At 44.6% G+C, this 27,007-nt stretch overlaps 1 protein-coding gene across 3 annotated transcripts in view; it reads right to left on the bottom strand.

The window, feature by feature from the left end:
- Positions 1-27,007, bottom strand: part of CEP126 (centrosomal protein 126) — a 315,130-nt gene that overhangs the window by 126,591 nt on the left and 161,532 nt on the right. The gene's annotated exons all lie outside the window — the stretch shown is intronic.

Below are 27,007 nucleotides of genomic sequence, written 5' to 3'. Positions count from 1 at the left end.
GGCCCAATATATTTCTTGGGCGTCCATTGCAGCTGGCGTCCCAGCTCCTGCCACAGCTAACAAAAGCGAGTGACAGCAGTAACTATCTGCAAGTTTAAAAAATATATACTAAACTGCCAATGAGGAATTGTGCAAAAAAGGCACATAGCGTTACCATGTGGTGGATAAATATGTGCTGGTGTTTAGACAAAGGTGCCGGTGCAAAGCACCGTCAAACACCGGCACAAATTAAGTACTGAGTATATGTCTATTTTCAGTTGAACTTAGAGATAAGTGGGCTAAGTCTAATTTATGAGTGAAAGCGTCCCTATTTGGGACAAGTTTAAAATCCTGTTGATAGGCGAACATGGTCACAAAGACACATCTTTCCAACCATCACCATGTTGATGGAAACAAGCATTATTGTTAGCCAGGTTTCTGGTTTATAATTGATGGGTGAGGCGAAGTTGCAGAATCCGCTGACTCTCAATTTTATGATTTGTTTTTTTATATTTAGTGGCTGTTCTGTAAGAACTGCTTTTTAATTTTCTTACCTTTATGTAGGTGGCAAGGAAGACAAATGTTGCAGGTACTTCTAGTGTACTCAGTCCATTTGTATACTCGATAGATGCCTCAGGTCAGCCTTTACTGTCTGTCGTAAGGTTATGGTTCCAAATCCACATACAGTTGTGTGCCTGTAGTTATCTCCTAAAATGTGATGTTCTTCAGTGGCTAGACAGAATCACCTCTAATGAGGGCTGTGCGTTTGGACTCATTGGGGGATAGGTTTCTGGATCTTGGACTCTTGGACCGTGCCTGAGATTTGTACCGGATTGAAGAGACTTGCAGCATAGAATATTTCACCCTACCAATTGACAGTAGATTTGTTCCTGGACCTATTTATATAGCTTCAAGCATCACCATTGATCCCTGCTGTCCTACCACTCTAGGGACTATGATGAAGGTGGTAATCAGGTCTTCTGAGGCGAGCAGTGGGTGAGAGCACTGTAGATAGGTCTAAAATGGATGATCTATCAACCTTTTGTATCTCCTTTGCTTAAGCATGGGATTCATTCACATGGCCTTTTCTCCATAGAGTGGCTCATTCAATCTCATGGTAGACATTGTACATCAGAAGGAAGGTAGACACACCATGGGTCGGGCATTACGTTTTAGGGAGACAGACATGGATTCCTGTTCTAACAGTCTGGCATGCTGCCAATGCAGATTCCGCATTGCTTTGGATGTCCTAACATCTAATATTCTTATAGCTTATGAGAAATCAAATTAAGAGCCTGCCTCTCCTACATAAATTGACAACAATACCCGTGTTGCCATTGTTGCTGAGACACTTGTTGGAGATGTTCGTCATTGTTTCACCATTGACCTCTGTGTTAGTCCCAGGGCATTACAACCTTGCACGTAATCATGCTAACCCCTTCCTCACTTAATGCTACATTGTTGATGTTTCCTTCAGTGCTGCTGCCCGTGAAGGTCTGCTCATGGTTCGTTTACATTCACAAGACGGGTCCTCCTCCTTTGAACATTTCAGCGCCTGCAGTGAGGCCAAGGGCTCCCGCGCTTTTTGTTGCCAAGATGTCACCTGTATTCATGTAGGGGCACTTCCTCTGCTTATTGTATGTCTACGGGTGCCGGGTTGTGTCGTTTCAGTTTATATAACGCGTCCACAGGCCTCCCTTAATTGTAGGCACAGCATTGACCTTTTGTTGGGTGGTTTGGCACCTGCAGTTTTAGTTTGTTGATAAGTGTTTGAGTTCAGAGTCATACATTTCAACACTTATCAGCCCCCACTCTTGGTGTAATGCTGAAATGTGGAGTTGCATTATTACTGATTTTCTGTTGAGTATTTCGGAATTTCTAATCGTATATGAGATGTCATCTGTCGCACCCAAACTGGGGAACGCACTTTTGTATGTTTCAGCTGGTATGGTTTTACATTACGAGAGGTTAAAAGAGTCTCTTTTAAACTGCAGCATTCGTCACAAGGGACCCCTTACCGTGAAAGAACAGACCACAAAATTGGGGTAGAGATACTGAACACAAGTGGAAGGGCTATTTTACGTATTCCATTTGCAATGACGTACCAAGCAGGGACGTCACAGGAAGTGACATCTGAGGACGTGCTATCACACCCCAAAATCCATCATGAAAAACAGAAAGCAACTAATGTTACAATTAGAGCTGAACTACAGTCATTGTTATGTGGACAAAAATAAACTGTATGTATACAATGTGTGTATTCATATCTACATAAAAGTACATGTACTGCTACTTGATGTATGTGAACATAAAGCAGTAATTATTTTAGATAATAAGCAGGTCTATGTTTCAAGCATATTCAACAAATGTATAGTCATTTAACTCCTTAACATTGCAGACTTAATAGACAAATGCATATATCTGATTTGGAATTGAATATAAAAATATTAGAAGCTACTGCTCATAAAGCTATCATTTATATTTACAGGTAATGAATTTGGTATCAAGGTTGACAGATGAAGGCAAAGGCCACTGCATGCAATACATTAAAAATGTAACATGGTGCATGAGGTTTGTGATCATGGCACGTGTATGTTTTAGCAGCACACTGGACTGGCCTTCTGGCTGCGTAAAAAGAGTAATGTAGTCACAGAGAACGTATTTGTCGCCATTTATACTTTGTATATACCTATATGTATGTTTTTCACATGCCAATGTGTAATTGATCTTTGGAAGTGTTCAAAGTGAGAGCGTTTTTAGCAGACTTGTGTAAGTTCGTAATTACAGTTTTAGTCCGCTTTTATACTGTAAATACAATGTGTTTGGTACTTTAGGTCTCAGCAGTCTGTTGACCACACATATGGTTTCCAATGCATTAAATATACATAGAGTCAGCTTTGGGTGAGTCCTTTGCTCATGAATGAATGGCTTCGTTGTATATCTCAGTTGTCCACTCTTCAATTGCTTACCCCCCTGGTCATATGTTTGCACCGCCAAGGAGCATTTTGGTTTCTCAGCATTCAGAGTGAATAAGTTGTATTGATACACTGCTTACTTGAAACTTTTTCATTTCAAATTTAGCACTCCATGCGTGTGGATGTTTCCTTGCTCTCTCCCTGTTTTTTCGTCCCAATGCTCACCTTTCACTCCCCCCTCTCCTGCTCCCTGTTGTTTTTGTCACTTTCCGTGATTTTTTCATTTACATATTATTTCCCTTCTTCCTTGTGAGCTTCTTTCATCCACCTCCCATCCAAACAGCAAAAAAAGGATTATGATAGGAGGAGCCAAGATGGCGACCGAGACGGCAGCGTAGATTCCCGGCTCCGTGAACCTCCGCATCCCGCACGGATATCCTGTACTAGATCCTCAGTTTGCGCCATGGGATCGTGTTTGTGAAGGAGAGTAGCAACCGATCGTGTGACTCCGGGGTTTCTGGCTACTGTACCGCCTGAGAAATCTGCGGATGAACTTTGCGGCCCGTGCAGCCCCGGAGCCGGGACCTCGAGTGGACGCCTTGGCCGGGTGGCAGTTTAACAACAACGGCCTGTGGTGACTGGGTGGAGTCGGTCCACCGGAGCGGTGCTGCCCCCGGCCTGCATCTCGCCACGGCCGCTCCCGTTGCTAAAGCGTAGTGGATCGAGGGCATGCCCGGGGGTGCAGTTCTCAGACTCTTCGGTGTTTGCCCCTGCCTTTGACGGTGAGCTGCCCGGACACCGCCCCTAGCTCGCCCTGATCCTTGCAGACTGCTCCCGGATTTTCGCGGCTGCTGGTCCTTGGTGGAGACGACTGCTGCCCGAGTCCACGCAACGGCTGAATTTGTACCTGCCCCCGGACCCCTGTCTCCAGCGACGTGGATCCCGAGGTGCTTGTCCCTGGGTCCCGGCCCCCATACGAGTCGGGCCTCCCCCGGCGGCCATCTTGTTGTGATGCAGCCTACTATCCTGTCCACCGGGTCGCAGCAGGATTGGGAGTGTGTGACTTTTGGGAGTGTGGCAGAGCGACCGCGGGGAGCAGTGCTGGGGTACGGCGACCTCCTTGAGGCCCTTGGTGCCCTTCATTTCTCCTTGGCTCGTGGCATCGAGGTCTTGGGGAGTAAGATCGACGGTGTGGCATCAGCGTTGGGACAATGGCGGCATGCTGGTCCACAGTTACACAAGGACTTCCTACACTGCACACAGGAGGATAATGTCGCGGCCATCCCCGCGATTAGTGCGCAGCCGGACACTCCGGACAGTATGCTACCGTATGATCGGCTGACTGAGGGTTTGATCTGTTCCGGAGGTAGTGGTTCCGAGTGGAAGGTGGTGGCCTCGTCCCGTGCACGACCTCCGGTGACCCAGGGACTTTACCAGCAATGTCTGTCTACTTTGGATGATTCAGCCTTCCCGGACCTTGTGTGCAGTGCAGATCCTGTGGCAGCACTGGGAAAGACGTCCCTCCGAGATGCGGACTGTGTTGGCGTTCTGAGACCTTCACCCCACCTGTGTGCGTCGCTTCCCGGTTGTTTTGGGACATCCCTTCACCTTGGAATATCGGACATGGTGCTGGATCGGGGGGTAGGCATGGGCAGCATCGCCAGGAGTGGTCAGGGTTGAGGCTGATCCCTCGGGGTGGTCATCTGGTAGACGGGCGGACTTATGGTTGTGTACTCCCAGGATATAGCTACTAGCATATTCGGTGCGCAATGCTCCCCATTCCCCCTTTTGTTATGGTCGATTTGGTGCTACTTATTGTTTGCTGTTGGGATACCTTACTGTGCGGGAGGGAGAAGCCGGGGGTACGTTCTGAAGGCCCTCCTCCAGTTTATTATATTTTCTCCACCCCCCCGCCTGGTGGGGTTCTTTCTTATTCCTTTTTCCCTGTTTCTTCTACATTTCGGGTCTAGTTCCAGGGCGACAGGCACACTGCTGGGGGGAGGGGCCATACTCATTTGCAGAGGTGCAGGGTGGGGGGTTGGGGGGGGGGACTCTTTTCTTTCTCAGTCTTCCTCTCCTTTTCCATGGCCTCCTTTTTCTTCTCCGTTTCTTCTTGTTTCTTTCTTTCTGGGATCAGCGTGGTACGCCTCTTTTGCTGTGAACCGTTGCCTCTCCGTGTGTGCCACAGTTTCCGGGGGTTCTCTGGGCGTTAGGTATGGGGGCCTGCAGGCGCAACTGTTTTTGATATTCTTCCCCATCATTTCCTGTGTTTGCGCCATGGATTCAATAGATTGCTGGTTATTGCTAACGTCTATCATGCGGCCTGCCCTTTATCGCTGTTGGGAAATTGTTTGGCACCTGATCCTACTGTTTTGTTTCATTATAAAATGAAAAACCCCTTTTCTCCTGGTGTCCTACCTGCGCGGCTCCCGGGCCGAACTATCTTAGTATGAAGATTTTGCTACCGAGGTGCCGCATGTGCTTATATTTGACCTTATTGCTCTGATTGCTTAGCGGCCGGCCCTGGGGGGTTGTAGGCCCATACTTGTCAATGATCGAAATGTCAATAAAGGTTTTTCAAAAAAAAAAAAAAAAAAAAAAAAAAAAAAAAAAAGCAAAAGGATTATGAAAGCTCAGCTTTATATAGCCAAGACCCATTGGCGTTGCCAATGCTTGTTGGAAAACAAGAAGTTGGGTTATGAAGAGGGGTGTCAGCACATTGATAATTTCTTGTGACTCTTCAGACACATTCAGGTATTGCTGATTTCATTTTTCTGAAAATTAGGCTTGAGATTTAATAATTTTTCACAGAAACAGCACAGCATCTAAATGTGCTGCACTGCATAGTATAGGAGAGGGAACAGAACATAGGGCCATATCTACAAAGTATTGCCTGCTGTTGGTATTATCCCTTGCACTGACACCTGAACAAGGTTGACTTGGGTGATGCACAGCCTTGCACCATGAGTAGGAAAGTGCCCCTTTTTGCATGGTTACCCCACACGTTTTGCTATATTTTGATGCATTTTGGCTATATGTGCACTGAGTCCTTGCTAATCTGGTTCCCAGTGCCTATGTTCTTTCCTGAAACTGTACTTTTGTTTCCACAATTGGCACACCTCTAGCACACAAATAAGACCCTTCTAAAAGGTACCAGTGTTACCAATAGCTTGTGACCAAGGAGGGTCTCTAAGGGCTGCAGTATGTATTGTATTGTATTGTAATTGCATTTATTAAGCGCTTACTACCACTGACGAGGCGTCAAAGTGCTTTTTTTGTGCTACCCTCAGTGACCCCTCACCAAACACATACCCACTGCCATTGTAGACTGTGTGTCTTGGTGCAGCTAAAACGAAACCGCCAACATGGCACACATCCCTGTGTGTCATGCCTAGAAAACACTGCCTGTGGCATAGGTAAGTCACCCTTCTAGCAGGCCTTGCAACCCTAAGGCACTATGCTGCAGGTGAGGGAATAGCTGCAGGAGCAATATGCCCCTATAGTGTCTAAGTCCATTCACCGACATTGTAAGTGCAATGACGCCATATGGAGTACATGGGCTGGGAGTTTGACATAATGAACTCCACAGCCTCATGATGGCTTTACTGAATGCTAGGAAGTATGGTATCAAACTTCTCACTCACACATAACAAAATATCCATACCATTCCTGGACTTAAATATAACACACAAAGATGGACATCTGATCACCAGCCTTTTCAGGAAACCCACTGAGCGCAATACTCTGCTGAAGTATAACAGTAATCATCCCAGGGCCTTAAGAGACTCTCTTCCCTATTCTCAATACTTACGTATTAGACGGAATTGCACCCTCAAAGAGGACTACTTTAGGGAAGCTAAGACACTGAGCAACAAACTGACCTCTAGAGGCTACCTCAAAAAACTGATCCGCAGTGCCCTTAAGAGAGCGTGGTACTGCCCTAGGGAAGTTCTCTTGGAACCTAAATCCAAGAAAATTGAGAACCGCATAGTATGCGTAACCACTTTCTCCCTCTCCTCCAATAAACTACGCAAAAGTATTCTAAAACACTGGAATGTGGTCAACGCAGGAATACTCAACATTGAGAGACCCCTCTTTGCTTTTAAGAAAAGCAAGAATATCAAAGACCACTTGGTTAGAGCAGCACTCCCCAGTACTACAAACACGGGTACACTTCATGACCATTGGTCCTTACCATCGGTGATTGGTCACAACAGATGTGGAAATTGCTCTGTCTGCGGTTTTACTACAGACTGTAAAGAGTTTATATTTGGGAACATACGTAAACTTCACAATCACTTCAGTAACTGTAATACCTGTAATGTCATCTATGCCATTTTTTGTCCCTGTGATATGATTTACATAGGTCAAACCACGCAAAAAATCCGGATAAGAATCTGCCAACACAGAAGTAGACTAAGATGCAAAACCCCTAATGCACCGTTGGTAGAACATTTCGAAACCGCAGGCCACACTGAGGACGATATACATTGGACAGTGGTTTCTGTTGTGAAAATACCACCAAGAGGTGCAGATCTCTCCCAACTAATGAACAAAGAGGAATTGAAATGGATTTTAAAAACTGGAAGTATACACAGAGGGTTGAACCGCCTCGAGGACTGGACCTCCCTGCTTTGAACTTTTCTTATCTCTCTTTGCCATGAACTTCTTGGACCCCTCCTTTGCCAAAACATCTAGAGGAGTTGAACCCCCAAACATTAACATGCTGAACTCTTTTTCACTCCTAATGGTGTTTACCGCGGTCCCTACGAACCATTGTTTGGATTAATGACATTACTATATATAATCTGCATCCCTTACAATTCAATGTATATCATTGTGAAAGTACTTATTTAATGTTTATATTATTTATTTTATATTTACTTTGTTCAAAGTAATGTAGTGTTTTATTCCATTGCCCACCTCCCCGTTGTATCTCTCACTCATCCAATATGGCGCCCAGATACACCCCCTCCCTCCGATTCACTCACAGTGCACTCCTTCTGATCACGTGACCACCCACGTGACTGACCACATGACCAGTACCACCATGAATATGCCGTTGTTTTACTTCCATCTCACAATTCACCCGGCATTGACCGATCGCGCTGTCCTCCAAGTGGGAATTCGTCTCCTTCAACGCATGGAGGTAAGAATATTCACAGGCTGCCAATATGCTTGGCACTTTATCTCGCTTCGGTCCCTTCCTCTAAATTTGACATATTTACTCACCAGATATCTCCCCACCGTGCCCATTCTCCGGACCTTGAAATTTTAAGGTAAGCTCACTTCCTCCCATTCAAAGCGCCCGTTTCATTTACTTTTTCCCGCCAATTCCTCATTTAGTTCTTCCGTTCGCAGGCACTGCACCTTTACACGTCCAGTTGAACTTTTACCACGGCTACCAGGCCAAGACGCGGCGCTAACTCAGTCGCCATAATAGGCACTACCAGGTAATTCCTTGCCGCCCCGCGACTTGCTTCTCTATACCTCGTTACCTCTCGTCACAAATCACGGCATGAGTTCACTCTGCGTTCTTCTCTCTTCCTAACACGTTCTTGTCTAAATTGGAATACCGCTACCTGGCCAAGACGTGGCGCCTTGCCTTATATGGCATGACATGGCAACTCACTTCGCTCCCTATGCCTTTTCACCGGATTCGCACCTCGTCACCTCCCGCCTTGATTCACGGAATGCCTTGAGATCACACGGCGCTCTTCCGTTCCACCCCGCATATTCCGGCACATCTTCATCTCGAGGGCACGATCAACACTCCTTGCCTGAGATATCTCTCCCCATAATTTCCCGTGTCTTTCAATACCACCTCCCTTTTTGGTTCATGATCGAAACGCCATTATTACTATGAGTTCACATGCAAACCGCCCCTGATCTGACTTCAATGTTGTTTGATTGGTTTATATATTTTGAATTTATTTCCTAAACGTAATAACTATTTTGTTGTTATTTTCTTCCCCTTCCCATTCCATTATTGTATGTTGTCGTTGTTTGCCACATTCCTTTATGTAATTTCAGGCATTCAAATATGGGCAATTTAATTGATTAGTCCTGATGATGATCCTAAATCCCTTAGAGAAGGATTGAAACGTCGTCGACTTTGTTGCCTGCCTTACACATTCAGAAATTTTGTATATAATACATTGTGAAGGTGGCAAGATTTGTATCAAGATGTTTCACTACTTATCATTTTCACAAACGGAAACATCATTGTAATTGCCTGAATGTGTGTCACAATTGTATGTCCTCTTGATATGTAAGTCTCAGGATACAGGCTTGTGTCCCACTACGACTCTACTTACATTCTTTGGATTGTTGCTAATTATTCCCACTTATTAAAGTTGCCATGTCCGGCTGGACACTGGCCAAAATATAGTACCAACCTTGGCTATATTTATTACATGCGTAATACATTTTCGTTTTCAGGGACCATTGTTTCCTGTAATAATATCAAACTTCTCAGCATAATAAGAACCAACACATCAATTCCCGAGCACTTAGTATTCAAATGCAATCAATTAATCCACGCAGGGGTTTTGTCAGTATATTTTCCTCTTGGTACTTTATTCGATGTTTGGTACATATAGAATCTTCAATTCTTCAGCAACAGAACCAGGAGAAAATAAGTTTTGTAGAAGATTGTTAAGCTTACCAGTACGAACACCCTTAATCCCCATTGTTATGGATTTAAATGTCAAACGTACTGACCATCATGCAATATTAAGGCCCTTATCATTTTGGGTGCGGCTCTGGTCATCCCTAGAACTAACAGTATATAAGGAAGGTCTAGAGGAGATTTTAAACATTGATCAGAGCAAGAGCATCCTGTGGCTCATGCATGTTTCTTCCTGGTTTGAGAAATTAGGCTTGCGCCACTTTTGGGAACATCCGACACAGCTGACATCGATATCCAGGAAATTGTTAAAATCCACATTCTGGGCTTATATACAAAATAGTCTGTTACATGACTCGGATAATGGTACTTTAACAATTAAGTTCCTTCTTTTTAAAGAGGTAGCAAGATTTGAGCACTTTTTAGATGAAGTTCGCCCACAACTGGCAAAATCCTTGTATATGAAGTTCAGATATGGTGTGCTACAAATTAACACGAACACATCAAAATGGGCCACAAACAGAGACAGAAATAGTAATGAATTCTGTGCATTATGCCAAAATGTGTCCAAGGAAAAAGATTCACACATATTATTCGCCTGCCCGGCTTATAGCAAACCCAGGAACAAATGGATTAAACCTATTTGTTGGAACATGAATACTAGATCATGTCTAGAAGCGGGCAGAATATTGAAAACTGGCATCACAAGAATTCGTTTTTAGTGTGAGAAGATTTTTATTTAATGTGAGCCTTATAAGGGCAAAAGCTGGACTAAAACTCTAAAATATAACAAATTAAGAATAGGTGAATACAAAACTAGTGGTTTTAGTAAAGTACGTACATGCACTTATGCATAATGGCGCTATAAGGCAACTTATGTATCTATTGATAGCTAAAAAGTATTTACATATACAATGGAATATGAGTTTATATTATATAATGATTTGAACACACTATACAAATTAATTTTAAGGTATTTCATGTCTAGTTTTAATTTATATATTTTAACTGTAACTTTAGCGGTTAGGTAATTGTATTAACTCTTTTAACGACAGCCCAAACATTGATGAAGTGTTACCAAATGCAGTGGAAGTTGTTACACTTGTATTTAAACAAATTGTATGTGAAAATTTATGATGCATCTTTTATGGTTTTATGTGAACTGAAATTAACAATTTGGAATTTGGAAGTCATTGAGTGTGTGTAATCATTTATTGCCTGAGTGTGTACAACAAATGCATAACACAGCCCTCTGATAAGCCTAACAGCTCCCCACATTACCACAAAAGAGAGCATTTGATATGATTTACTTTAGCCTACGTAAAGCCTCTAGGGATCCACTGGACTCTGTGCATACTATACCTTACTTTGGTATAGTATATACAGAGCCAGCTTCCAACACTAGGGTGCAGAGCTGGGATTACACTATCAAGCAAAGGAACTGTGCTGGAGACATACCCTTCCAGTACCAACTCCTATGAGTAGACCACTGAGAAAGGCCCCATGCATTGGATGTGCACTGTGTTGTTTCCCTTGAGAAATTAACTAATTTTCCCTTGTTTTCACATGCTTCAAGTAGGAGATTTTGATGCAAAGCCTGGTCTTGCTATTTTAGCAGATTAGCCTTTGCATCGAAATCTCTTGGCTTTCCGCATTGTTCCTCTGCATTACACTAGCGCTAGCACAAAGCCTTAGTAGATATGCACCTATGTCTTTTAGCATGTCCTTTAGGCTTCAGAGGAGTGTTAATATTATCCCATTAGCACTGTGATGCTTGCATAAGAACTTGAAATGGCCTCTCATGCGCTGGACTTTTTAAGCCTCAATTGATTAAAAGGAAAAAAAGCTAGACACTCATACCCTGAAATGTATTTTTAAATTTCACAAGGCTGTCAATGACTCTTGGAAATCTGACACTTAAGTCATCCATGGCTTTTCATCGAAAGGCATGTTGCACTTTGAAGCTTGTAGTTTTGCTTTTGATGGGCTCACAAAGCCAGCATATATAGTGATTTTGGCTAAAAAGTCAAAACTGGCCAAAGGTGTTACACATGAGATGGTGACACTTGTCAGCTATGTTTTAACATTTTACAAAGTGGTCTAATCCATTTAAGAAATGCTTGTTTCACACACAAACTCTTCTTGCATAGTTTGTGAAGATTCACTCCGTCATTCACATTATATACATTTAACCAAGCATTGACAATGCCACCCATTTTAGCTTTGTTTAGTGGAAAGGTTTATAGCAAGCTTCACAAACACAGCATAGGTATGACATAGGTAGCAGTGGCAGCACAACCTTCCCTATAATAAATAGTCTCTATAGGACAGGTGTCAGCAGCAGAAAGAAGAGGGGCACAAAGTTCTGTCACACTCAGTACAGGTAGACCACAGGTAACTAGCATACCTTAGAGGAAGCGAGAGGAGTTAAAGGACTATTGTATGTTTTTTCTCAAATGATTGAAATATAAATAAAGTAGAAACACCACTGGAAAAAAACGGCCAAACTTCTCATGATATTATCATTCATTCATATACTCACATAGTATGTTGAGCCGCCACTTTCCTAATGTAAGTAGTATTATTGTCTCCTTGAAGTGCAGTCTCCTACGTATAGGAGACTTAGTTTGGGTGATGTTAGTTCCCTTATGTTGACATGTATGTTCTCCATTGTTAAACTACCATACCTCTAGTAAATGGGAGAGGAACGGTTTTTACTGGTGCCTCCATATACTCGATTAAAAACAGGATGGTCAAACAATGGACCCTCTATTTTTCGGCAGCATGACAACAAGCTTGTATATTACTCTTAAAGAGTCGGGTAAATTCCTCAGGAGTATAGATTTGGTCTATGACATCTCATATTATGAGAAGTCTCTAGTTCTTAAGGCATGTTATGCAAGGCATTCCCTACATCCTTTGGGTTTTTTTCATAAGAAGGGGAAACAGCAGTGGAATTGCACCTTCTTTATAACAAGTACATCTTGGGCATCAGTAGTGATAGAGCGCCAAGATGGTCTGAAAATTGTAGGGGTGCATCATAATCACCGATAGTCCGCACCCACATATGTTATTGGGTTGTATTAACAGATAAATAATTAGAAATGTGAATGTAATAATGAATAATGCGAATGCAATGTTAGAGATTTAGTTCGTGTTAGTTGAAATGGTAAATGACATTTAAATGTAATCACTTATTGCAGAATGCCTAGTGAATTAGCTCACATGAAATGTAATTGCATTAGATTTAAACGTGCATTATAGAGTTTGCACATGTGGAGGTGGCAAATTACGTTTAGGGTTAAGAAATGCAATGATTATAAATTCAACGTTTAAAAGGTGTAATCCTTGATGTGTACAGGCCTAAATGGATGTTCACTTTTTGTTAACGAAAGGCTTAATTATTTCTTATATTAGCTGAATTGTGTAGGCCTAAAATGTGTCTCCCTGGAAGAGCTCTCGGTTGAAGACAGTTAGCAGGTTTCATGTACGTGCAAGGTTATTTCGATTCACATGCTTTCCATTGCAGGTGCAAGGACATCGTCTTCGTTATCTAGACTGATGCTCTTTGTTTTAGGAGTTAGGTATGGAGGAGACCTGCTACAGTGTATCGTGGAATGCTGATAATTGGAAGCTTGCTGGAGAAGCCTGGGACCCAAGGTCGTATCAACCGTTATTGGACAGAGTGCAAGTTTGTGGAAAGTTACCTTCCAGAGGTGTCCAGCCAAAGGAGGTGTTTTGGGGGCATGTTCTATTGATTGTCCATTTTGTATTAGGGACAGTGACCCGAGGGTGGAGAGGCAGAAAAGGGCAGATGGGAGCAGAGAGCGGTTAGAAGGGTAGGAGAAGGGATCGAGACTTAGCTTCAGGTCCTGACTCAAATCAAATCAAATCAAAATCAGCTTTATTCGGTAAGTTAATTTCAAACCATAAAAGCCTGTGCAATTTTACATTTCGGCATTTGTACAATACAAAAACGTGTAAATTAAAAGCGTTGATACAATTTTAAAATGGCTCATATAAGCGATATAATGGAAGTATGTGCAAAATAGCAATCGTAGGGGCAAAACAGGGTCAGATTATTATCATTTTTCTTTGCATATCCATAGATTTAGCTCTCACTATGTACAGTTCTACATTCAAGCATTTGGTTCTGTGCAATACAAATAGATTAAAAAATTAATATATTTTTAAAAAATGTCAAAATGAGCTTTACGATAAAAATGTACATATAAAGCCACAGTCTTGAAATGAAGGATAATCAAATTATTATCATTATGTTTTGAATAATCATGAATTATATAGATTATCACTTTTGAGGCGGAAAGAAAGATGGCCCCCTTGTGCAATATTAGGATGCTTTGGGGGATACACCCGAATCAACGTTGGGTACCTTATATTTAAAGCAGTCCGTCATAACATTTTTATAAAATTAGATGGTAGGTCTTCAGTAGTCTTTAGGCACTATCACTATTCACAAAAGGGTCTGAAGCTATGTTATTTCGACGGTTGATGAGATTCTTTAAAAAGAATATAACATTTGAAATTATACATTCATTATCAAGACATTTAAGCACCATAAAAGCGGGCCGACATTGTCGAATGCCCCACATTTTCAAAATTGGGACTAACCATTTTCTTCTCAGATCTTTATAAAATTTACAAAACAGAGTAACATGGATTGTTGATTGCTGAGAAATGTCATCACACGGACAGGTTGGTAAATTCTTGGACCAGTTCTCAACAGATGGAAAGGTAACCAACCCGTGGAAATTATTCAGCCGGAAACGAGTAAGAACAAATCTATCATAACCGTTTACAGTGATTTGTAAATACAGTTGCATACCAAAGTAGATTTTGTTGCTTCGCTCGTAAATCTCAACCTCTCCATATGGTGCATACATGATTTCTTAAAATCTTTCCCTGAAACGGCTAACATTGAGAGTGGGTTGTAGAAATATTCAGGTTTTCCAATGTCTACCATGAAATCCCTCACATATTTAATCCATTCTATGTCAAGGTAATCCAGCTTCAGTACGTCCTGGAGCACCAACTGGTTAAGTTCGTTGGACTGTGACTTCCATATGCGATGCCACAGGGTCACAGGTTGGATTTTTATAATATCCGTTATGTAGGGAACTCCTACCTCAACATGGCAGACATATGTGGAAATAGAAGCCGGCACATCTAATAAATATCTCAGGAATACATTTTCCACTTTCTGTAAGACAGAAACGTTACAGTGGCCCCAAACCCTTGCTCCGTACGTAGCTACGCTCATGCACTTTGCATTATATATCTTGATTAGTTCAAAGGGAGTCCTTTTCCCTAGTTTTTTTGAAAAATTAACAAGTGCTGATGTGGCTCTCATGAAAATAAGTTTTCTTGTATTAATTGCTTGGCCCCAAGTGCCTTTATCGTCTATTAATATCCCCAAGTATGGGTAGGTGGATGTAGTGGCCAGTTTATTCCCATTTAGGAATAGATCCCTTCCTTTCTTGCTTCCTTTACCACAGTTCATCACAAATGTTTTTGTGACATTTATATTCAAATCGATATCCTGCATAAAGGTATTGTAGGATTCCAATGCCCGCTGTAGAGCCAATGGGGTCCTTGCTAAAATAACGGCATCGTCTGCATAGAGCACTGCTGGTATGCGTCTGATTGCCGAGTTCTGTTGGACTTGGGGGACGTCCTGGCTTCCTTCCAGTAAGGCCTTTTCAAGGCCATTTGTGTATAGTGTAAAAAGGAACGGAGCCAGGACGCACCCCTGTCTTACCCCTCTATACACCCTGAATGACGAGGTATATTCACCTGCTGGCCCATAACGAACACGTGCTGTGGCATTGCTATAGAGGGCTTTCAAAAAATTGATTAGGGATGCTTCTACCTCCATTTCTTCCAGGATGTTCCATAGTTTCTTGTGTGAAACACAATCGAAGGCCGCGGAGAGGTCTACAAACGCCAAATGTAGTTTTCCTCTCCGCGCCTTCGTGTATTTGCCCATCAAGATAGACAGGTTAAGGGCCTGATCAATTGTACTCCGGCCTTCCCTGAAGTCGAACTGAAGGTCAGATAATAAATTATTTTCAGTTGCCCATGTTTGTAACCTCGACAGGAGTATCCTTCCTGCCACTTTGCCCAATGAATCTAATAATGAGATTGGTCTGTAGCAGGAAGGATCCTGTCTATTACCTTTCTTGTAAATAGGGACCATGATGGATTCGGTCCAACTTTTAATCAGGCCCATTGAAGAGGTTGCGTTAAGGACGCGTGTTAGTAATGGAGCCCAAAGGTCGGTGTTATGTTTATAAATGTCAACAGGAACCCCGTTGGGTCCTGGGGCCTTGGAGCCTTTACTTTCGTTTAGTGCTAATAGCACTTCTTTTAACGAAAAAGATACCTCAATTGGATGGGCCACACTGTCTTCAGAAGAAGGTAATATTGGAGTATTCCTAGTTGTAATCCCCTCGGGAAAGCCAAAGATTTTTGAAAAATGGCTCACCGATTGGTGTTCATCTATTGTTACGTCCAGTGAGGGGGTACTTTCAGAGGAGAAAAAAGGAGATCTAATTACTTTCCAAAAAGCCTTACTATCTTTTTGGATGCTGGCCCTATGCAGATCTTCCCACAGGGAATTTTTTAATGCCTTTTTTCTTGACTTTATGGCCTGATTGTATAATTTTCTTGCTTGCTGAATACCGAATTTATCTGTTTCCTTATTGTGAATGGCTTTTTTTAGTGCGCGGTGGGCTTTTGTGCAGTTAGTATCAAACCACCTAAATTTCTTTTGGTCCCCCCTTTTTTTCTCTACGCTCAAACAGTTTTTTATTATTGCCGTAATGTTTTGAAAACTATCTAGGACCAGCGAAGGAGGAGAATTTTCATTTAAGCACGTCATGATTTGGTCCAAGGACTTATCCACTACTGAATGTGTTGTTAAGTCGGGGTCTATCAATTCCCATTTCAATGAATAACCATTTATACTGTCAATAGCCAAATTGGTGCAAGTATGATTAAGTTTATTCATCTTATTTTTATTTTGATGGTTAACATTTTTAGCTATGAGTGTTACTGTTTGCGGGAAATGGTCACTTATAGCTATCTTATGTTTTTTAAATTGCGTTACCCTACTACCAAAAAGGCTTGAGACCAAGATAAAATCTATAACGGAACTTAAACCTCTCCCGTTGAACGTTGGAGAAAAGGGTATAGGAGGTGTTACTAGTTCGTTTGCAAAGGTCAGGTCCAGCATAAAAACATTCTCGTTCAGGGCGCTGCCCAGGCTATTATGAGAGAAATGGGTTAGGTTATGGTTTTCCTCATCTCCCAGGCCACATGACTGGTTATTATTATTGGGGCATAAGTTGGCGTTGAAATCTCCACCCCATACAATCTGGACGTTTCGTACACTAAGGGACTGGATGTTATGAATTGTTTGTCTAAGTTGAACCATTTTATCTACCTCTTTTTCTTTAACAATATTATTGTAAAAATTCACAAGGATTAAAGAAACTTTACTGTCCATTATGAATGTAACAATTTGGTAATGGGAATCGGATATTTCAAGCGTAATTTGTTTCACCACCACCAGATTAGAAACATAAATGCATAGACCTCCCTTTGATCTTCCATGGTTGGACGGACTGGCTGGAGTATGAAATGTTTTAAATCCGTTGATGTGGATTTCATTTTGAGTCCAAGTCTCTTGAAGACAGAGGATGTCCATTTTCCTAATAAAATCAAGGAAAAGGTCATTATGAAGTTTGGAAGCTAGGCCCGCTACGTTCCAAAAAGTAATGTTAATCTGGCCTTCAATTTTCCAAGATGATGGTGATAGCTGGCGTTCTGGTCCTGGCATCTCTGGGTCAAGTGGAATGGAATTCAAAGGTTCCTCTCTATTTAATGTTATATTAGGTTCTCCAGAATACGTTACTTTGTTCTGTTTCTGTCTGTGCGGACTTTTGTCTTGAACTCCTAGTGGGAACGCTAAATCAAATGTAGTCCTTTGAGGTAATCTAGGCAAACTATTACCTAGAGTTCCTAATGGAACCTCTTGATCGGTTAACGACAGTTGGAATAGTCAGTCTAATTCCTCTGGTGAAGAGAGCGCACTATAGCGGTTGTGTACTGGAACAGTGTCATTTGGGCTAGGAATGCACTGAGAATAATCCAATTTCACTAGGTCGAGGGGAGGTCGATAAAAGAAACCCAGGGGGAGAATGTGAATCCCAGTTTCAATCTTGTTTCTGACCGCATTCCCCAGAATCTTCTCAACTAGCCAAGGCGAGCGGAAAGTAAGAACGAGGCAATCGCCTGTAAAGGCTTTCCTGGTTCTTCCAATCCATCCCACCCTACGTGCCATCTTGAATTCTTCGAACAGAGTTCGGGTGGCTCCCACTCTATTCCCCAGCCAATGTAATGCCTTATCTCTTAAAGATTCGCACGTCTCCTGATCATGCTGTCCTAGCTGTGGTGCATTTGCCAGGATAACTGTGTAAGGAGTACAGGCTGGTGGAAGATCCAGATGCGTGGGAGGCAGCGGATTAATATAGAGGGATTTAGTAGCGTGTGGAATTGATTTATCAGCGTTTAGATTACTGGTATTATCAATGTTTTTTTTTTGGGCCTTGGATATAGTGGGGTAATTACTAGTTCGATTTCCTAGAGTAACTCCAGGCCTGACCAATTGGTGCTGAGGTCTTCCTATGTTCCTGGAGTCGTTCATAGCGCTATTAGTATGCTGAGAGCTTGAAGGTAAGATAACCATATTGTCTTTATTAACTGGGAGCTTTGCCAAGAGGGACTCTACCCGTTGTAGTCTTTCACCAATATTCTCGAAGTCTCCTCTCACATAGGATTCAAAACTTTTTATAAGTGTAAGAAGACTCTCTCTGTCATCCCCCTTGATAGAGTGTTTTAACATGTTTTCTGTTGTACTAGTTGTTAATGGGATGTGATGTAAAAGTGGACTAGAATGTTTATCATAGGTATTTTTCCTTGCCGTATTGTCCCTGTCCCCATTCACTATTGATTTGCCTAAATCTCTCATTCCCCTTTCGGGCTTTGCTGTCTGTTTCCTAGCTGCTTTTTTTTCCTGTTTGTTTGGGGGGGGGGGGGGGTGATGTCTTCTACAGTGCTATGTACAATAATATCACCTGCAGACTGTTGAATACAACCATTTACTGATGTTTCGGTGACATGCTCCACGTTGTTTACAGAGTCTTGTATAAAATTGCTTTGTTCAACAGTTCCTCCAGTTGTTAGTGAGCCGGCCGCTAAAGATTGTTCAACTGAGGTGATTTGTTTCTCTATTGCCCCAGTTAAGTACGTTAGAAGCGTTTGTTTTGTGGGCTTTTTAAGGTCCTTCCCCTCAAGAGTATCACTAATCGGGGCTTTTCTTTTACCCATGCTTGATGGGGCTTCTTATTTAGTGGGGACAATAGAGGCTGCCTGCTTATGTAGCCTCGGGTGCACAGCTTACAAGTTACAGTCCTTATGTCTAATGCCACAGAGCTATTAGTCCCAGTACCAAGCGTTACCTTCAAGTGTTCTTGGGCTCGTCCTGGAGGAAGATATGGCTGATGGAGAGTCTGCAACCGGATCACGAGACTTAGCTTTAGGTCCTGACTCATGCAACAGGAGTGCACTTCTTAGGAAGTCTTCACGAGCTGACACCTTTTTCTCGATTTGGGTTGGGAAATGCCAAGTAGGGATGTCATCTTAGTGCTAGAGCAGGGAAAGAGCTAATTGATTATCTTTCCTTTAGAGGTAACTGATGAAGATTGACTTAGACATTGGAGCAGTTGTCGCTTGCCTAATTTTTCTAGAATTATTGATTCTTTTTATGTTACACAGAATCAGATTGGTACATAGAATGCTTTTTGTATTAGTGCCCATGTATGTTTTTCAACCTCGTCATGAGGTGTCTGTATGTTCAGTTATTTTGGGCTTTGTAATAAAATCTCTAAATGGTAAGTTGGAGTCAGTGGTCCTTTCCGAGTCTAAGCTGATTGGTGCATATTGTCAAGTGATAAGGATACTGGGTTCTCTCCTTTACACTTCCTAGCAGATAAAAAGATCAGGTCGGCCGGGGATTCTTATAAGTGGTAAGATAAGATAAAGATAAGATAAGAATCCGGCAGGATCAGTAGAACATATTTCCCTTACTCATAGAACAGGTAGAGCTTGGGCAACTGAGGTGCAAGCGTTCCCTTTAGAGGAGAGGTAGAAATTGGGTGGGAGAAGTGCATGCTTTGCTTTCTTACAGAACAGGTACTGTGTGGAAGTAGGAAAACAAACGTTTGTCCCTTACAGAAGGCCGCCGCAGTGAAAACGTGTCATTCTTGCAGAACATATTCAGCAAGGCCAAAGAGTGCAAACTATCATCACTTACAGAACAAGTGCAGTTAAGGCATGATTGTTATGCAGGTAACAGAGAGATCTCTGGTGTGCATTATATGATAAGTCTTTAGATGCACGAGTCTTTATGTGGATAAGCCTAAACTGATCATCCCAAAATGTAGACTTACAAGATTCGGAGGCAAAAACCTGAAAGTGTTTAGAGGAAAACGATCGAAAAACCCACCCTAAGAAATCAGGTCATAGTATGAATTCACATCCATCAAGTACTCCTTAAAACAACTGCTGCTCTAATTAGACATACATGCTACTTCAGAAAATAAAAATAACTAAATAACTATCCTGCACCATTTCTCTACCTCTCACAACCAGGAGAGCACTACCACATGACCCTACGATCTCTCCACGTTTCTACAAAATAATAACATCAATCTACTTACCAAGAATATTTTACATTCACCTCCCCACTCTGCCAGCATGTACCAACACCTCACTCATTCCATTCTCTATTTAAACCCCTTGTTTACTTCCTATAATCTCTCCCCTGCTTTTTTTTTTTTTTTTTTTTTTTTGGAAACTGTTTATTACAGGTCTTAAAAGTATACAAGTATGGGCCCACAACCTTCCGGCCGGCCGCTAGCAATGGTAGGAACATACGACATATATTTATGGAACACGTGGTATGACAGGAGGAGCATTTCTCCGTAGGTAACAATGTCAAAGCCACATCATCCAGGCCCCAGTATGCGGTTTCATTTTAAATTAAGAACAACAAAAATTAAAACCACACCCACAAGGCAACCCACAATCAAAAATAGCAGCACGTGCTCCCCTAGAGGGGGGATCCCAATTATACACAGAAGTGTGAGGAGGGGGAAGAGAACAGAGCGAGGACTGGGGGAACCCAATGCCCGGCAGCGGAGGAATGAGTCGGCTAAGGGGATGGGGCTGGCGAGGCATCAGGCAGCAGCGGCGGTGCGCAGATACCCCCTCGGTAGGCGTTCCAGGGGCCCCATACTTTCACCCATGTCCCAGGCTTACCCCTCGCCACATACACCACCTTTTCGCGAAACATGCAACAGTCCATGTGTTCTTTCCAGGCCGAGACCGTCGGGGGCCTCTGGGATCCCCACAGTTGAGCAATATCACGCTTGGCTATCATATATCCCAGAGTCACCCACCACGTCTGCGGCGCCGAGTAATCAGTCGGTTCCCACACATTCAACAGGCATCTCCTCGCTTCAGGCAACAACGCCACATGCGTAACCAGTCGCAGCACCTCGTGTACACCACGCCAGAACCCCTCTACCTCCGGGCACTCCCACAAAATATGCATAAAGGTCCCCAAAGCACCACACCCACGCTTACACAACCCATCTCCAGCATAGCCCATACGCAGAAGCTTTGGCCCCGTCATGTAGACCCGGTGGAGTATCTTGAGCTGGACGAAGCGAAGGCGAGCCGGTATGGCCACCTCCTTCGGGGAGGCCACCGCGGAGGTCCAGTCCTCGTCGTCCAACTCCAGCCCGTCGGCAACCCAAGCCGCACGAAGGGCAGTCAACAGGCCCGAGCGGTCGTTTATGAGCTTTTTGTATATAAGTGAGATCGGGCTGTCCGGGACGTGCCCATCCAGCATTCTATCCTCCAGGGGGGAATATTCCGGGATGGAGGCAACGTCCGAGAAGACGGAGCCCAGCGCATGACGGACCTGCAAATACCGAAAGTATTCACTGCCCTGCAACTGAAACTCCGTCTGTAGCATATCGAACGTTTTAAATCCTCCCCTCGTCCAAACATCCCCAACTTTACTGATACCTATTATGTCCCACTTCTCGAAGCCCTTAGAGGTCCACAGGGAACCTAACCGCTCAGACGCGTATAGTGGTGATGCCCGGGTCAAACGGTCCTTCCACCCCATAGCTGCATTGGCCGCGTGCCAGACTTGCACCATGACACGCGTGGGGCCCGTCAGACGAGCGTCGGGCGCGCTAGAGTAGAGCGCTCGATTGTAGTCGCCACCTGGCAGGAGCATCTTGTCCATTTCAAATGCCGGGTTTAAGGCGGGCCCGAAGAGGCCATGGTTGATGGCGGCGAGCTGGGAGGCCCAATAGTACCGTTTAATATCCGGGAGAGCAATCCCCCCGTCAAACCATGGGAGCGTCAGCTTAGCCAGGGCAATGCGCGGCCTCCCGTCCCAGAACAGGCGGCGTTGCAGACTCTCCACCTCACGGAAGTAGCGCGCCGGGACCAAGTCCATAGTGTTCTGCAAAGCGTACAGAAAACGCGGCAGAGACATCATCTTGAACAATGCCTAAATCTCTCATTCCCCTTTCGGGCTTTGCTGTCTGTTTCCTAGCTGCTTTTTTTTCCTGTTTGTTTGGGGGGTGGGGGGTGATGTCTTCTACAGTGCTATGTACAATAATATCACCTGCAGACTGTTGAATACAACCATTTACTGATGTTTCGGTGACATGCTCCACGTTGTTTACAGAGTCTTGTATAAAATTGCTTTGTTCAACAGCTCCTCCAGTTGTTAGTGAGCCGGCCGCTAAAGATTGTTCAACTGAGGTGATTTGTTTCTCTATTGCCCCAGTTAAGTACGTTAGAAGCGTTTGTTTTTTGGGCTTTTTAAGGTCCTTCCCCTCAAGAGTATCACTAATTGGGGCTTTTCTTTTACCCATGCTTGATGGGGCTTCTTATTTAGTGGGGACAATAGAGGCTGCCTGCTTATGTAGCCTCGGGTGCACAGCTTACAAGTTACAGTCCTTATGTCTAATGCCACAGAGCTATTAGTCCCAGTACCAAGCGTTACCTTCAAGTGTTCTTGGGCTCGTCCTGGAGGAAGATATGGCTGATGGAGAGTCTGCAACCGGATCACGAGACTTAGCTTTAGGTCCTGACTCATGCAACAGGAGTGCACTTCTTAGGAAGTCTTCACGAGCTGACACCTTTTTCTCGATTTGGGTTGGGAAATGCCAAGTAGGGATGTCATCTTAGTGCTAGAGCAGGGAAAGAGCTAATTGATTATCTTTCCTTTAGAGGTAACTGATGAAGATTGACTTAGACATTGGAGCAGTTGTCGCTTGCCTAATTTTTCTAGAATTATTGATTCTTTTTATGTTACACAGAATCAGATTGGTACATAGAATGCTTTTTGTATTAGTGCCCATGTATGTTTCTCAACCTCGTCATGAGGTGTCTGTATGTTCAGTTATTTTGGGCTTTGTAATAAAATCTCTAAATGGTAAGTTGGAGTCAGTGGTCCTTTCCGAGTCTAAGCTGATTGGTGCATATTGTCAAGTGATAAGGATACTGGGTTCTCTCCTTTACACTTCCTAGCAGATAAAAAGATCAGGTCGGCCGGGGATTCTTATAAGTGGTAAGATAAGATAAAGATAAGATAAGAATCCGGCAGGATCAGTAGAACATATTTCCCTTACTCATAGGAGAGGTAGAGCTTGGGCAACTGAGGTGCAAGCGTTCCCTTTAGAGGAGAGGTAGAAATTGGGTGGTAGAAGTGCATGCTTTGCTTTCTTACAGAACAGGTACTGTGTGGAAGTAGGAAAACAAACTTTTGTCCCTTACAGAAGGCCGCCGCAGTGAAAACGTGTCATTCTTGCAGAACATATTCAGCAAGGCCAAAGAGTGCAAACTATCATCACTTACAGAACAAGTGCAGTTAAGGCATGATTGTTATGCAGGTAACAGAGAGATCTCTGGTGTGCATTATATGATAAGTCTTTAGATGCACGAGTCTTTATGTGGATAAGCCTAAACTGATCATCCCAAAATGTAGACTTACAAGATTCGGAGGCAAAAACCTGAAAGTGTTTAGAGGAAAACGATCGAAAAACCCACCCTAAGAAATCAGGTCATAGTATGAATTCACATCCATCAAGTACTCCTTAAAACAACTGCTGCTCTAATTAGACATACATGCTACTTCAGAAAATAAAAATAACTAAATAACTATCCTGCACCATTTCTCTACCTCTCACAACCAGGAGAGCACTACCACATGACCCTACGATCTCTCCACGTTTCTACAAAATAATAACATCAATCTACTTACCAAGAATATTTTACATTCACCTCCCCACTCTGCCAGCATGTACCAACACCTCACTCATTCCATTCTCTATTTAAACCCCTTGTTTACTTCCTATAATCTCTCCCCTGCTTTTTTTTTTTTTTTTTTTTTTTGGAAACCGTTTATTACAGGTCTTAAAAGTATACAAGTATGGGCCCACAACCTTCCGGCCGGCCGCTAGCAATGGTAGGAACATACGACATATATTTATGGAACACGTGGTATGACAGGAGGAGCATTTCTCCGTAGGTAACAATGTCAAAGCCACATCATCCAGGCCCCAGTATGCGGTTTCATTTTAAATTAAGAACAACAAAAATTAAAACCACACCCACAAGGCAACCCACAATCAAAAATAGCAGCACGTGCTCCCCTAGAGGGGGGATCCCAATTATACACAGAAGTGTGAGGAGGGGGAAGAGAACAGAGCGAGGACTGGGGGAACCCAATGCCCGGCAGCGGAGGAATGAGTCGGCTAAGGGGATGGGGCTGGCGAGGCATCAGGCAGCAGCGGCGGTGCGCAGATACCCCCTCGGTAGGCGTTCCAGGGGCCCCATACTTTCACCCATGTCCCAGGCTTACCCCTCGCCACATACACCACCTTTTCGCGAAACATGCAACAGTCCATGTGTTCTTTCCAGGCCGAGACCGTCGGGGGCCTCTGGGATCCCCACAGTTGAGCAATATCACGCTTGGCTATCATATATCCCAGAGTCACCCACCACGTCTGCGGCGCCGAGTAATCAGTCGGTTCCCACGCATTCAACAGGCATCTCCTCGCTTCAGGCAACAACGCCACATGCGTAACCAGTCGCAGCACCTCATGTACACCACGCCAGAACCCCTCTACCTCCGGGCACTCCCACAAAATATGCATAAAGGTCCCCAAAGCACCACACCCACGCTTACACAACCCATCTCCAGCATAGCCCATACACAGAAGCTTTGGCCCCGTCATGTAGACCCGGTGGAGTATCTTGAGCTGGACGAAGCGAAGGCGAGCCGGTATGGCCACCTCCTTCGGGGAGGCCACCGCGGAGGTCCAGTCCTCGTCGTCCAACTCCAGCCCGTCGGCAACCCAAGCCGCACGAAGGGCAGTCAACAGGCCCGAGCGGTCGTTTATGAGCTTTTTGTATATAAGTGAGATCGTGCTGTCCGGGACGTGCCCATCCAGCATTCTATCCTCCAGGGGGGAATATTCCGGGATGGAGGCAACGTCCGAGAAGACGGAGCCCAGCGCATGACGGACCTGCAAATACCGAAAGTATTCACTGCCCTGCAACTGAAACTCCGTCTGTAGCATATCGAACGTTTTAAATCCTCCCCTCGTCCAAAGATCCCCAACTTTACTGATACCTATTATGTCCCACTTCTCGAAGCCCTTAGAGGTCCACAGGGAACCTAACCGCTCAGACGCGTATAGTGGTGATGCCCGGGTCAAACGGTCCTTCCACCCCATAGCTGCATTGGCCGCGTGCCAGACTTGCACCATGACACGCGTGGGGCCCGTCAGACGAGCGTCGGGCGCGCTAGAGTAGAGCGCTCGATTGTAGTCGCCACCTGGCAGGAGCATCTTGTCCATTTCAAATGCCGGGTTTAAGGCGGGCCCGAAGAGGCCATGGTTGATGGCGGCGAGCTGGGAGGCCCAATAGTACCGTTTAATATCCGGGAGAGCAATCCCCCCGTCAAACCATGGGAGCGTCAGCTTAGCCAGGGCAATGCGCGGCCTCCCGTCCCAGAACAGGCGGCGTTGCAGACTCTCCACCTCACGGAAGTAGCGCGCCGGGACCAAGTCCATAGTGTTCTGCAAAGCGTACAGAAAACGCGGCAGAGACATCATCTTGAACAATGCCGCCCGACCGAGCGGCGAAAGCGGCAGGCGCCGCCAGCGTGCGACATCTACCCGCAGACGCTGGAGGGGGGGAAGCAGATTCCGTTCATACCGGGCCTCCGGGTCCAGAGTAATGAAGACACCCAAGTACCGAAATCCCTGCGGGGCGATCTGGATCGGACAGCCCCGCGGGAGAATAGGAGCCTCCCCAAAGAGAACATAGACACACGATTTAGCCCAGTTGATGACGAGACCGGAGTTACGACCAAACGAGTGTAAAACATCAACTAGCACTATAAGTGATTTACGTGGGGAGGCTAGGTACAGAAGGATGTCATCAGCGTATAGGGATACGCGGTCCTCATACTCGGGGGTCCAACGGAGACCACGGATGGAAGGCTCCCACCGCAGCCACTCCGCCAGGGGCTCCAAGGCAAGCGCAAAAAGAAGCGGCGACAAGGGACAGCCCTGTCGCGTGCCCCGGCCCAGCTCAAACGGGGCCGATACTCTTCCGTTCACGACCACCTGCGCCATTGGGCCCGCATACAACAATTTGACCCAACTGATGAATCCTGGGCCAAATCCGAACTTCGCGAGCATCGCCCAGATGTATGGCCACTCAAGCGTGTCAAACGCCATGGTGGCGTCTAAGGACGCCAAAATGGCCGGTTCCCGTATAAATGGGACGCGCGCAAGCACCCCATGCAAACGCCGCAGATTAAGGGCTGTATTGCGATGGGGAATAAAGCCAGACTGGTCCTGATGAACCAGATCTCCCACCACACCGACCAGCCGATTGGCGAGTACCTTAGCGAGAATTTTGGGCTCCGCATTCAGTAGTGAGATAGGCCGATAAGAAGTAACCCGATCCCGAGGTCTCCCCTCCTTATGGATCACCACGATTGTAGCCAGACGCTGGTCAGGCGGGAGGGAGCCCAACGAGTGGGCCGCGAGGAACATTGCGCGGAGGTGAGGCGCCAATGTATCCGGTCGCAGCTTATACAGCTCGATAGGGATACCGTTCGGGCCCATGGCCTTGCCGGAAGCGACCGAGCGTATGGCGAGGGCGATTTCGTCGGAGGTGGGAGCGGCGTCCAGCGACACCCTGTCCTCCCCGGACAGGGAAGGCAGCGCGACATCCCTGAGCAGGGCACGGGAATCCTCTTCCGAGCAAGAAGAGACCGGGGAATACACCTCGCGGA

Source organism: Triturus cristatus, chromosome 8 (genome assembly GCF_964204655.1).
Source record: "Triturus cristatus chromosome 8, aTriCri1.1, whole genome shotgun sequence".
NCBI classification, from domain to species: Eukaryota; Metazoa; Chordata; class Amphibia; order Caudata; family Salamandridae; genus Triturus; species Triturus cristatus.
The sequence above is the reverse complement of the archived record's forward strand: the minus strand, read 5'-3'. Positions and strand labels throughout refer to the sequence as shown.